Source organism: Nerophis lumbriciformis, linkage group LG32, assembly GCF_033978685.3.
Source record: "Nerophis lumbriciformis linkage group LG32, RoL_Nlum_v2.1, whole genome shotgun sequence".
NCBI lineage: Eukaryota > Metazoa > Chordata > Actinopteri > Syngnathiformes > Syngnathidae > Nerophis > Nerophis lumbriciformis.
Window position 1 is genome coordinate 4623901 of NC_084579.2, and position 13818 is coordinate 4637718.

The 13818-nt window shown below is 37.6% G+C and overlaps 1 protein-coding gene across 1 annotated transcript in view; it reads left to right on the forward strand.

Annotated features, from left to right (window-relative positions):
* Window positions 1-3381: 3381 nt before the first annotated feature.
* hapln1b (hyaluronan and proteoglycan link protein 1b) overlaps window positions 3382-13818 on the forward strand; it is a 29056-nt gene continuing 18619 nt past the window's right edge. The window contains exon 1 of the mRNA XM_061926812.2: window positions 3382-3438. The gene's annotated coding sequence lies outside the window, so the exon portion shown is untranslated. The remainder of the gene's footprint in view (window positions 3439-13818) is intronic.

A 13818-nucleotide genomic window follows, 5' to 3' on the forward strand; every position in this document is an offset into this window, starting at 1 on the left:
CAAATATTTATATATCTAGAAAGGGTGGTCCTAAAAAGGGAGGCATTTTTCTCAGGTCTCAAGAAGGTAAGAAATACAAGAATGTGTGTGTGTGTGTGTGTGTGTGTGTGTGTGTGTGTGTGTGTGTGTGTGTGTGTGTGTGTGTGTGTGTGTGCAGGTCATTACTTACTGGGCCCCACCCTGAGTGTGCACAAAGACCCCCTGTCCATGCACACACACACACACACACACACACCCAAGCTTCGATGTTTTTTATTAGTGCGGTGCAAAATTACAGAACAAAAACAAATCAAACGTGTTGAAACATGACAAGCTCGTCTTTATTCCCCAACAAAGTTCCACTCAACTCCAAGGGCCGCCGTCTTGGTTGTGGAACACATGGCCACTTGTCACTCGCCAATCATTCTAGTCTATTCCACTCCATCAAGGTTCAAGGTTCAACTTTATTGTCCCCGCGGGGAAATTTGTCTTGGGCACAGTGCATCATTGCTTTCTTAACATACCCAAAAACAACAGAAGAAAAACACAAGCACAGACACAACCACAACCATACAACTAACATTTAAACATCAGAACATGGAGCTTGATACACTCTTAGAAATAAGGGTTCTAAAAGGGTTCTTCTACAAGGGCTGAGGTTCTAACTGGAACCATTTGCTTTTGAAAAACCCTTTCCCGAAGAAAGGGTTTTTCAAGGGTTCTTGGTAACGCTAATGGTTCCAGTAAGAACCATTTTGATCCAGAGAACCCTTTAAAACCCCTTTTCTGAATAAATGGTTTTAAAAGGGTTCTCACTAACACTAAGGGTTCCAGTAAGAACTATTTTGATCCAGAGAACCGTTTTTGGAAGAAAGAGTTCTTCAGGGATTGTTGAAAGCATGGGTAAGATCCTGTGTCACCAGGGACATACTTCCTGATAACATTTGCCGATAATGGTGCCTATCTTTAAATAAATGTTTTTCTCATTCAAATGTTTGTTCAATGTCAACATGATAAATGACCACAATATAATATGAACTAAACTGATCTGTAGAATACAATATGGTTCTTTATAGAACCCTCAGAAGACAAGACGGTTATCGGTGAAAACCTTTGAAAAGGGATGTTTTTAGAACCCCCTGTGTCAGGTCTAGATGAAACCCTTGAAACATGAAAGAGTTCTTTGTGGAACTCCCTGTGTGAGTTCTAGATGAAACCCTTGAGACATGAAAGGGTTCTTAGTGGAACTCCCTGCATAGGTTCTAGATGAAACCCTTGACAAACGAAAGGGTTCTTAGTGGAACTCCCTGTGTGGGTTCTAGATGAAACCCTTGAAATACGAAAGGGTTCTTAGTGGAACTCCCTGCGTGGGTTCTAGATGAAAGCCTTGAAATACAAAAGGGTTCTTAGTGGAACTCCCTGTGTGGGTTCTAGATGAAACCCTTGAAATACGAAAGGGTTCTTAGTGGAACTCCCTGCGTGGGTTCTAGATGAAAGTCTTGAAATACAAAAGGGTTCTTAGTGGAACTCCCTGTGTGGGTTCTAGATGAAACCCTTGAAATACGAAAGGGTTCTTAGTGGAACTCCCTGCGTGGGTTCTTTGTAGAACCTCTCATGGGGGGTTCTGGGTGGAACCTTACACACACAGTTCTAGGTAGAACCCTCCAAAAGGGTTCCAGGTGGAACCTTTATAAAAAGGTTCTACCTGGAGCCAAAAAGGGTTCTCCTATGAGGACGAGCCGAAGAACCATATATGGTTCTACTTAGCACTTTTATTTCTAAGAGTGTAGACATAGGTGGCACTTTGATGTAGGCATAAAATCTACAGTATGGAGATAAAGATAAAGTACCAATGTGCATTGCACTAGAGCTCATGGATAAAGTGCTGTGTGCTAAAGTGCTTAGTTCTAAAGTGCTATGTGCTAAAGTGCTATGTGCTAAAAAAGTGCTAACCTATGTATTAAAATTCTATTGCACATTGTTGGTCAGCTTAATGGAGGCTGGGACAAATGATAATTTAAGGCGGTTAAATTTGCATAGTGGGACCCGGAGTCTTCTCCCTGATGGCAGGGTTCCATATTCAGGAAAGAGTGGGTGTTGTGAGTTGGAAATAATTTTCTTAGCTTTTTTTCCCAACTGCCTGCTCATAGATGCTCTGTATAGGCTCATATTCTTTCCTCCCTACGATTTTCATTGCCGTTTTATGCATGCCGTCCAGTTTGCTTTTTAGCTTAACGGTTAGGTTGCCACGTGTGACCTTGTGCTGTCGTCGCCTAGCAACGGGAGGCGGGTACACAAGGCAGCGTTTCCCAAGTAAATCCTCTGACCAGTGTAGTGTAGAAAAAAAAAAAGAAATAAAAAAAAGAAGATGGCTGACCTTTTCAACCCGTTATTGCCTCGACCTTCTGCTGTAAAGGTCACTCATTTGGCGGCGGCGAGCACACCGACGCATCGTTTGCTTTACGGCGCTGCAGGAAGGACGTTTGTCACCAAACGTTGTTCCTTTATAGATGTCGCTGCATTTATTTGTCTTCTTGTCTTGTCCACGTGGGATAGTTTGAGGCGCGGAGGTCACCCGCGTCTTTGTGGAGGTGTGTCATTGACTTCCTGTTCACTCATTTTACATTGTCAAACAAAACAGCTGACGAAGCAAATAACAAATTTGAAGTAAATAGTTCTGTAGCAGTTGAAGTTGGACATCATCACTGTGTCATGTCTGTGTAATCATGTTTTGTGTTAAGTCATGTTTTTGTTTAGTTATAGGACTCTTTAGTTTCTGTCTTTTCACTCCCTTGTCTTGTTTCCATGATTACCCCATTCCATGTTTGGACTCATTGTGCACTCTTGTTTGTCACCATAGCAACCCATTAGTTTTCACCTGTCACGTCACGCACCTGTTTCACGTTTTGAGTCACGCACCTGCTTTCACTAATCACGTCCGTAGTATTTAAGTTCATTCATTTTCTGTCGTTCGTCCTGACGACCTCCTCACATTTATGCTCTGTCCATTCCTGACACTTCTTTCCATGTCCATCCTTCATGCTACTATTTTTGTCCAAGCCAAGTAAGTTTTTGTTCCATGTTTATAGTCTTTTTTGGTTTCATAGTTTGTTCTCCGCCATTGTGCGCGCCTTTTGTTTACTTCCTTTTTTTTTGGTAGTTATAGTCTTTAAATAAAAATGTACTTAAATTCCCGTCTCGCCCGAGCCAACTTTCCGTTGCATCCCAGAAAAACTAAACCCCAGGACCAAGTCTTGACACACTGGAAGTCCACTATGGGTCCTCGGGGACGTGGACCTCCCCAGACCTCCCCCCCTGCCCCCGCTCCCTCCTGCTCCCCTGCAGCCCCCCCCTGTGCTGCGGTGCACGCCTCAGTGCTTGATTACATTAACGCGTGTCTTCATTCTGCGTCCACGCTGCCACGGAGGAGGCTGCAGGTTCCCCCAGCACACGTAGAAGGTAAATGACCTCTTTTTTGGCCTATTTCTACAGAGAACTACAACCGTGTTGAGCAGGTTGTTCTTTAGTCATACATGAACAATTCCAAACTCATGTGTAGTCAGATTTAATCAATCAATTGTTTTATGACTTTAACCTTTTTTTTTTTTAAACTCTTATTAGTGTTCTAAGAAATGTCAGAGTTTGCCTGCTGAGTGTGTCGGGGTTTAGGACAAAATGTTGAAAGAGCCACATTGGGACAAAAATACTAAACAAATCTGTCTGGAGCCGCAAAAAATAAAAGTATTACATAAGTGTTATTATGAGGGAAACACATGATGCAAGTGTCTATATTAGCCGACTATCAAAATGACTTTAAAAGCCTTATTATATAAGTGTTATAATGAAAGCAACACATGATGCAAGTGTCTATATTAGCCTACTATCAAAATGACTTTAAAATACTTATATAAGTGTTATAATGAAGGCAACACATGATGCAAGTGTCTATATTAGCCTACTATCAAAATTACTTTAAAAGTCGTATATATGTGGTTTAATGAAGGCACCACATGATGCAAATGTCTATATTAGCCTACTATAAAAATGACTTTAAAAGTCTTATATAAGTGTTATAATGAAGGCAACACATGATGCAAGTGTCTATATTAACCGACTACAAAATGACTTTAAAAGTCGTATATACGTGTTATAATGAAGACATGATGTAAGTGTCTATATTAGCCTACTATCAAAATGACTTTAAACGCCTTATATAAGTGTTATAATGAAGACAACACATGATGTAAGTGTCTATATTAGCTATACTAGCCTACTATCAAAATGACTCTAAAAGTCTTATATACGTGTTATAATGAGGGCAACACATGATGTAAGTGTCTATATTAGCCTACTATTAAAATGACTTTAAAAGTCTTATATAAGTGTTAAAATGAAGGCAACACATGATGTAAGTGTCCATATAAAATATATTAGCCAACTATCAAAATGACTTTAAAAGTCTTATGTAAGTGTTGTAATGAGGGCAACACATGCTGCAAGTGTCTATATTAGCCTACTATCAAAATGACTTTAAAAGTATTATATAAGTGTTAAAATGAAGGCAACACATGATGCAAGTGTCTATATTAGCCTACTATCAAAATTACTTTAAAAGTTGTATATAAGTGTTATAATGAAGGCAACACATGATGTAAGTGTCTCTATTAGCCTACTATTAAAATGACTTTAAAAGTCGTATATAAGTGTTATAATGAGGGCAACATATGATGCAAGTGTCTATATTAGCCTACTATCAAAATGACTTTAAAATACTTTATGAATGTTACAATGAAGGCAACACATGATGCAAGTGTCTATATTAACCTACTACAAAATGACTTTAAAAGTCGTATATACGTGTTATAATGAAGACATGATGTAAGTGTCTATATTAGCCAACTATCAAAATGGCGTTAAAAGTCGTATATAAGTGTTATAATGAAGACAACACATGATGTAAGTGTCTATATTAGCCTACTATCAAAATGACTTTAAAAGTATTATATAAGTGTTAAAATGAAGGCAACACATGATGTAAGTGTCCATATAAAATATATTAGCCAACTATCAAAATGACTTTAAAAGTCTTATGTAAGTGTTATAATGAAGGCAACACATGATGCACGTGTCTATATTAGCCTACTATTAAAATGACTTTAAAAGTATTATATAAGTCTTAAAATGAAGGCAACACATGATGTAAGTGTCTATATTAGCCTACTATCAAAATGGCTTTAAAAGTATTATATAAGTCTTAAAATGAAGGCAACACATGATGTAAGTGTCTATATTAGCCTACTATCAAAATGACTTTAAAGGTATTATATAAGTCTTAAAATGAAGGCAACACATGATGTAAGTGTCTATATTAGCCTACTATCAAAATGGCTTTAAAAGCCTTATATAAGTGTTATAATGAAGACAACACATGATGTAAGTGTCTATATTAGCCTACTATCAAAAGGACTTTAAAAGTATTATATAAGTGTTAAAATGAAGGCAACACATGATGTAAGTGTCTATATTAGCCTACTATCAAAATGACTTTAAAAGTCTTATATAAGTGTTATAATGAGGGCAACATATGATGCAAGTGTCTATATTAGCCTACTGTCAAAATGACTTTAAAATACTTTATAAATGTTACAATGAGGGCAACACATGATGCAAGTGTCTATATTAACCTACTACAAAATGACTTTAAAAGTCGTATATACGTGTTATAATGAAGACATGATGTAAGTGTCTATATTAGCCTACTATCAAAATGACTTTAAAAGCCTTATATAAGTGTTATAATGAAGACAACACATGATGTAAGTGTCTATATTAGCTATACTAGCCTACTATCAAAATGACTCTAAAAGTCTTATGTAAGTGTTATAATGAAGGCAACACATGATGCAAGTGTCTATATTAGCCTACTATCAAAATGACTTTAAAAGCCTTACATAAGTGTTGTAATGAGGGCAACACATGATGTAAGTGTCTATATTAGCCTACTATCAAAATGACTTTAAAAGTATCATATAAGTGTTAAAATGAAGGCAACACATGATGTAAGTGTCCATATAAAATATATTAGCCAACTATCAAAATGACTTTAAAAGTCTTATGTAAGTGTTATAATGAAGGCAACACATGATGCAAGTGTCTATATTAGCCTACTATTAAAATTACTTTAAAAGTTGTATATAAGTGTTATAATGAGGGCAGCACATGATGTAAGTGTCTATATTAGCCTACTATTAAAATGACTTTAAAAGTATTATATAAGTGTTATAATGAAGGCAACACATGATGCAAGTGTCTATATTAGCCTACTATCAAAATGACTTTAAAAGTCTTATATAAGTGTTATAATGAGGGCAACACATGATGCAAGTGTCTATATTAGCCTACTATCAAAATGACTTTAAAATACTTATATAAGTGTTATAAAGAGGGCAGCACATGATGTAAGTATCTATATTAGCCTACTATTAAAATGACTTTAAAAGTCGTATATAAGTGTTATAATGAGGGCAACACATGATGCAAGTGTCTATATTAACCTACTACAAAATGACTTTAAAAGTATTATATAAGTCTTAAAATGAAGGCAACACATGATGTAAGTGTCTATATTAGCCAACTATCAAAATGGCTTTAAAAGTCGTATATAAGTGTTATAATGAAGACAACACATGATGTAAGTGTCTATATTAGCCTACTATCAAAATGACTTTAAAAGCCTTATATAAATGTTATAATGAAGACAACACATGATGCAAGTGTCTATATGAGCCTACTATCAAAATGACTTTAAAAGTCTTATATAAGTGTTATAATGAAGGCGACACATGATGCAAATGTCTATATTAGCTTTATTAGCCTACTATCAAAATGACTTTAAAAGCCTTAAATAAGGGTTATAATGAAGACAACACATGATGCAAGTGTCTATATTAGCCTACTATCAAAATGACTTTAAAAGCCTTATTATATAAGTGTTATAATGAAGGCAACACATGATGCAAGTGTCTATATTAGCCTACTATCAAAATGACTTTAAAAGTCTTATATAAGTGTTATAATGAGGGCAACACATGATGCAAGTGTCTATATTAGCTTTATTAGCCTCCTATCAAAATTACTTTAAAAGCCTTAACTAAGGGTTATAATGAAGGCAACACATGATGCAAATGTCTATATTAGCGTACTATCAAAATGACTTTAAAAGCCTTATTATATAAGTGTTATAATGAAGGCAACACATGATGCAAGTGTCTATATTAGCCTACTATCAAAATGGCTTTAAAAGCCTTATATAAGTGTTATAATGAAGACAACACATGATACAAGTGTCTATATTAGCCTACTATCAAAATGACTTTAAAAGTCTTATATAAGTGTTATAATGAAGGTCACACATGATGCAAATGTCTATATTAGCCTACTATCAAAATGACTTTAAAAGCCGTATATAAGTGTTATAATGAGGACAACACATGATGCAAGTGTCTATATTAGCCTACTATCAAAATGACCATGTGTCGCAGGCTGATGCAAATCTTGGTTGACATAAATCAAACACACAGAGGACATAAGCAAAGTAAGTTCAATGAGCTTAAATAAACCTTCAAACGAGGCACAATGATGCAATATGTACGTACAGCTAGCATGTTAGCATCGATTAGTTTGACCAAATATGTCTGAATAGCGTTCCACACAAGTCAATAACATCAACAAAAGCTCACCTCTGTGCGTTCACGCACAGCATAAAACGTTTGGTGGACAAAATGCGACAAAGAAGGAGTGGCAGCCTGTAAACAAACTACGGTGAGTTCAAGGACCGCCGAAATTAGTAGGAAAAAAACGGGGCTTGCTCATTTTTGAAAAAGCTCCAGGGAGCCACGAGGATGGAGCTAAAGAGACGTATGCGGCCCTAGGGCCACGGCTTGCTTACCCCTGATTTAGGGGGTGGGCTGGTCCACTCGGACATACCCCCCCCCCTTTGCTGCTTTCTGACAAATTGCCCCTTTTTAGGCAAAAGGTCAACGTTAAAAAGACAGGACACTTTCCAAAAAGTCCTCAAAACTGCTGCTGTGATGTCATCATAGGATGTTGCAATTTGTTTCCACGGTGACACCGTGTGGCATTGTGGGTAGTGCCTTCAAAACAGCCATATTTTTAGAGGTGTGTGCAGCGGGAAGAGAAAAGTTTTTTTAATTGGGAGTGAGAGTGGAACAAGCCTCCTCTGTGCTGACGGAGACTTGACGACTCCACCCCCCCCCCCCCCCCCCCCCACACACACACACACACACACACACACACACACACACACACACACAGAGTCCATTTGAACATCTAAGGACACAGGAAACAACAGGTTAAAAGTGTTTTCTGGGTTTTTAGGCTGAGAGTCTTTTTATTCACGGCATCAATGGACGCCTGTGTCACCTGACTGTGTGTGTGTGTGTGTGTGTGTGTGTGTGTGTGTGTGGATGAAGCAACATTTACTCCAGCTGTTCCCACATGTTTCACAATGAGTGGTCATGTGACATCACTGACCCAATGACGTCATGTCAGGCTGGAGTTCAGGATGAGTGGTTCTGGTCCGGTCCGGTCCGGTCCGGTCCGGTCGTGTAGACCTGATTTTGTCTTTAGAGACGAGAGGAAGCTAAAAGTCTGACAGGACCGGAGCGGGACTACGGTCACATTTGACCCCTTGCTTTTTCGGCCCTGAAGTCTACGGGACTCAGACGCGAACTGTATAAGATATATATAAGAAATACTTGACTTTCAGTGAATTCTAGCTATATATATATATATATATATATATATATATATATATATATATATATATATATATATATATATATATATATATATATATATATATAAATTAAAAAAATAAATACTTGAATTTCATTGTTCATTTATTTACACATATACACACATAACACTCATCTACTCATTGTTGAGTTAAGGGTTGAACTGTCCATCCTTGTTCTATTCTCTGTCCCAATTTCAGAACACACACATTATACAAATATACATTATAACATCAATAAGAAAACGGGAGCTCTAATTTGGGAGTCTGAATTAGGATCAGAAGTTCCTATACAAACATTGCGCACTCGCGTCGCCATTTTGTATTGATTACTGCAGCTGTGCACCGGATTCATTCACGAATACAAACTACAACTCACAAACACTTTAGAGTTAGGCTCCACCATCAGAATGTGTACTTAAACTTATAAAGATCACGTGGATATTATTCAGTGAGTTGATTCACCAAAACTAACCTGTTATACAGGAGGAAAAAACACACAGGACGTTTCAATTGTTCACAGACTGGTCGCGCTCATCAGAATGACAAGACACTTCCGGTCTGCAGGTGATAGCATTCAATTGGGAAGAAACGCCCTACTGCCCCCTACTGACCAATGTGAATACTGATAAATGTGTAATGACAGCTCCAAAAACGAATTCAAACCACAAAATAAACTAAATAAATCAACACAAAAATGTGACACATTATGGGTGGGTCACATATGCATGTACAGTAGATGGCAGTATTGTCCTGTTTAAAAGTGTCACAACATTGCTGTTTACGGCAGACGAACTGCTTTACGGTAGACGAAGACTTGACTGCTGTTGTTGTGTGTTGTTGCCGCGCTGGGAGGACGTTAATGAAACTGCCTAACAATAAACACACATAAGAAACCAAGAATTCGCCCTCCATCATTCTACAGTTATAACGTGATTGGGCAGGCAGGCTGTTTATATTGTGGGAAAGCGGACGTGAGAACAGGCTGTCAACACGTCACTCAGGTCCGCTGGAGGCCACGCCTCCTCCAGCTCCGCCTGAATTTCGGGAGATTTTCGGGAGAAAATTTTGTCCCGGGAGGTTTTCGGGAGAGGCGCTGAATTTCGGGAGTCTCCCGGAAAATCCGGGAGGGTTGGCAAGTATGCCTATGACTCTATACTGACCTATGCTATCCAGCAGTACTCAGTTGTAATACACTTTTCCACCACACGTGGCAGTAATGACAATCTCAAATGAACAGAAGAAGTCATTTTAGTCAAAATGATGACTAAAATTCATTCACACTTTAATTATATTGACTGTTTAGTTAAAAAAAAACATATTCATTATTCATTTAATGTGTTTAAAATCCAAGTTATTTGAATTTACAAAATAATATTTGTGATTAACACATGGTGCCAAAAGTATTTGGCCACCCATCCAAATGGTGAGAACCAGGTGTCCTAATCACTTGGCCCGGTGTATCAAATCAAGCACTTTAGGCATGGAGACTGTTTCTACAAACATTTGTGGAAAAAATGGGCCGCTCTCAGTGATTTCCAGCGTGGAACTGTCACAGGATGCCACCTGTGCAACAAATCCAGTCGTGAAATTTCCTCGCTCCTAAATATTCCAAAGTCAACTTTATTACAAGAAAAGTGAAGAGTTTGGGAACAACAGCAACCAAGTGGGAGGCCACGTAAACCGACAGAGAGGTCAGCATAGTGCAAAGACTTTCTGCACAGTCAGTTGCTACACAGCTCCAAACGTCATGTGATCTTCCAATTAGCCCACGTACAGTACGCAGAGAGCTTCATGGAATGGGTTTCCATGGCCGAGCAGCAGTATCTAAGCCATACATCACCAAGTCCAATGCAAAGCGTGGTGTAAAGCACGTCGCCACTGGACTCTAGAGCAGTGGAGACGCTTTCTCTGGACTGATGAATCACGATTTTCCATCTGGAAATCTGATGGACCAGTCTGGCTTTGGAGGTTGCCAGGAGAACGCTACATTTCGGACTGAATTATGGTGTGGGGTTGTTTTTCAGGAGTTTGGCTTGGCCCCTTAGTTCCAGTGAAAGGAACTTTGAATGCTCCAGGATACCAAAACATTTTGGACAATTCCACGGGACGGCACTTCAAGTTCATATGTGAGTCAAGGCAGGTGGCCAAATAGTTTTGGCAATATGGTGTAAGTAAGTTAGATGGAATGATTAAATAGGACTAAAGTCAAGAGTAAGATTATATGTGAGTGCTCTCTCTGTGGTGGAAAAGTTGGGCCCTGAGGTCAAAAAGGTTACGAACCCCCCCTGCTCTGGAGGGGGAGGAGTCAATAATCCTCCATGGGTCTCCATGGGAATGTCCAAATCAGAGCTTCTAACGACCTCTTGAGCTGACATTGGTGGGAAGCTCGTTAGAAGTCACATGACTGACGTCTGCGGTCGCTCAGAACCACAGAAGAAGAACATTCTGTCAGGTTCAAACACTGATGACTAGTGATGGGTTGATGAGGCGTCATGAAGCGTTTCGACACATTGCAAAACTGTATTGATACTGTGTCGATACTGTGTCACTAAATACTGACATCTGCTGGACATTAAAAATCCCTACAGGCAACCTATGGACCGACTCAACTGACACTGATTTGATGCCCTAGTACAGGGGTCACCAACCTTTTTGAAACCAAAAACTACTTCTTGGGTACTGATTAATGCGAAGGGCTACCAGTTTGATACACACTTAAATAAATAAATATATTGTCATTTGTAAGTTACACGTAAGTGTGATTTAAACAAGAATAGCTAAATAAATACATTTATATATATATAAAAAAATGGGTATTTCTGTCTGTCATTCCGTCGTACATTTTTTTTTTCCTTTTACGGAAGGTTTTTTGTAGAGAATAAATGATGAAAAAAACACTTAATTGAACGGTTTAAAAGAGGAGAAAACACGAAAAAATTAAAATAAAATTTTGAAACATAGTTTATCTTCAATTTCGACTCTTTAAAATTCAAAATTCAACTGACAAAAAGAAGAGAAAAACTAGCTAATTTGAATCTTTTTGAAAAAATTAAAAAAAGAATTTATGGAACATCATTAGTAATTTTTCCTGATTAAGATCAATTTTAGAATTTTGATGACATGTTTTAAATTGGTTAAAATCCAATCTGCACTTTGTTAGAATATTTAACAAATTGGACCAAGCTATATTTCTAACAAAGACAAATCAGTATTTCTTCTAGATTTTCCAGAACAACAATTTTAAAAGAAATTCAAAATACTTTGAAATAAGATTTAAATTTGATTCTACAGATTTTCTAGATTTGCCAGAATAATTTTTTTGAATTTTAATCATAGTAAGTTTGAAGAAATATTTCACAAATATTCTTCGTCGAAAAAACAGAAGCTAAAATATTTATTATTCTTTACAATAATAATAAAAAATGTACTTGAACATTGATTTAAATTGTCAGGAAAGATAAGGAAGAAATTTAAAAGGTAAATTTGTTTAAAAATCCTAAAATCATTTTTAAGGTTGTATTTTTTCTCTAAAATTGTATTTCTAAAAGTAATAAGAAGCAAAGTAAAAAATAAATGAATTTATTTAAACGAGTGAAGACCCATCCATCCATCCATTTTCTACCGCTTATTCCAAGTGAAGACCAAGTCTTTAAAATATTTTCTTGGATTTTCAAATTCTATTTGAGTTTTGTCTCTTTTAGAATTAAAAATGTCGAGCAAAGCGAGACCAGCTTGCTAGTAAATAAATACAATTTAAAAAATAGAGGCAGCTCACTGGTAAGTGCTGCTCTTTGAGCTATTTTTAGAACAGGCCAGCCAGCGGGCGACTGATCTGGTCCTTACGGGCTACCTGGTGACCGCGGGCACCGCGTTGGTGACCCCTGCCCTAGGATATACAATAATATAAACCAAGTCATTGTATTTCATTTAGGATTATTTCATATCTTCATTTAAATAAAAATATTTTTTTATCTTTTTTAGATAGTCAATAAATAATGTGAACATGTATCATAACATGGAAATCTAATAGAACGTGTTGTGGATGATTGTGGACTGGGAATTGTTTTAATTTTATTTTTTTTATACATTTTCATTAAAAAAAAAATAAAAAAAAGTTTTTCCGACGTATTACATTTTAGACGATTTCTCTTAGTTATTATTACTCCGGTTGGAGAAAAGACCCGCTCACCGGGCACAGAGGAGGCGTCAGTGCGACACAGTTGGCGTATCGGTCACGTGACCAAAACAGCTCATGATCGGTCACGTGACTTTCTAAAAGCGGTACGTGCACCGACACAGGGTTTTGCTCTATGAGCTCGACGCATGCGCCGATGCATCGGTGTTGCCGGACCCATCACTACTGATGACGTCTATTAAACAAGACAAGAGGCAAAGAATTAAATAGAGACAGAATTCAATTTGGACTCAATATTGAGGAGAGTCGTCTGTACACTGAACCCTTGTACAGTATCTCAGCACGCTCTGCCAAAAGATTTTTTATTTTGGACCACACGGCCACCGCTGTTTCCAAAGGACAAAGGTCGCAAAAAGTTCACAGAAAAGGTCAGTTGAAAAAGAGTTTGTCTGGAAATTGGGCAGATGCTCCGCTTTGAAGTCCTTGAGAGAAAAGAGGAACACCTTCATCTTGCTTCCCCCCCGACACAGTGGAGTTTTACGAGCCTTACTCTTGGTAGGTTTCAAAGACGGCTTTTGTCTTCTCACCACACCCTCAATGTAACACAAAGTTGTCGTGATCATTTAGAAACAATTATTCTAACACACTCGTTTGGGTAAATAGACCACGCCCACATCCGCAAACATGGCCAGCTTCCTGTGACATCACAGTGATGTCATCATCATCATTTTGATGAACCTTGTGGAACTCACCTGTTCAATGTCACCAGAACCACCTGACAGCTAATGCTAATGCTAAATGCGCATGTGTAAAATGTATTTTTTTTTTTTTTTACAAGATAATTATTGTTCTAGTTTATTGATCGTTAAAAACACACACCTGTGTA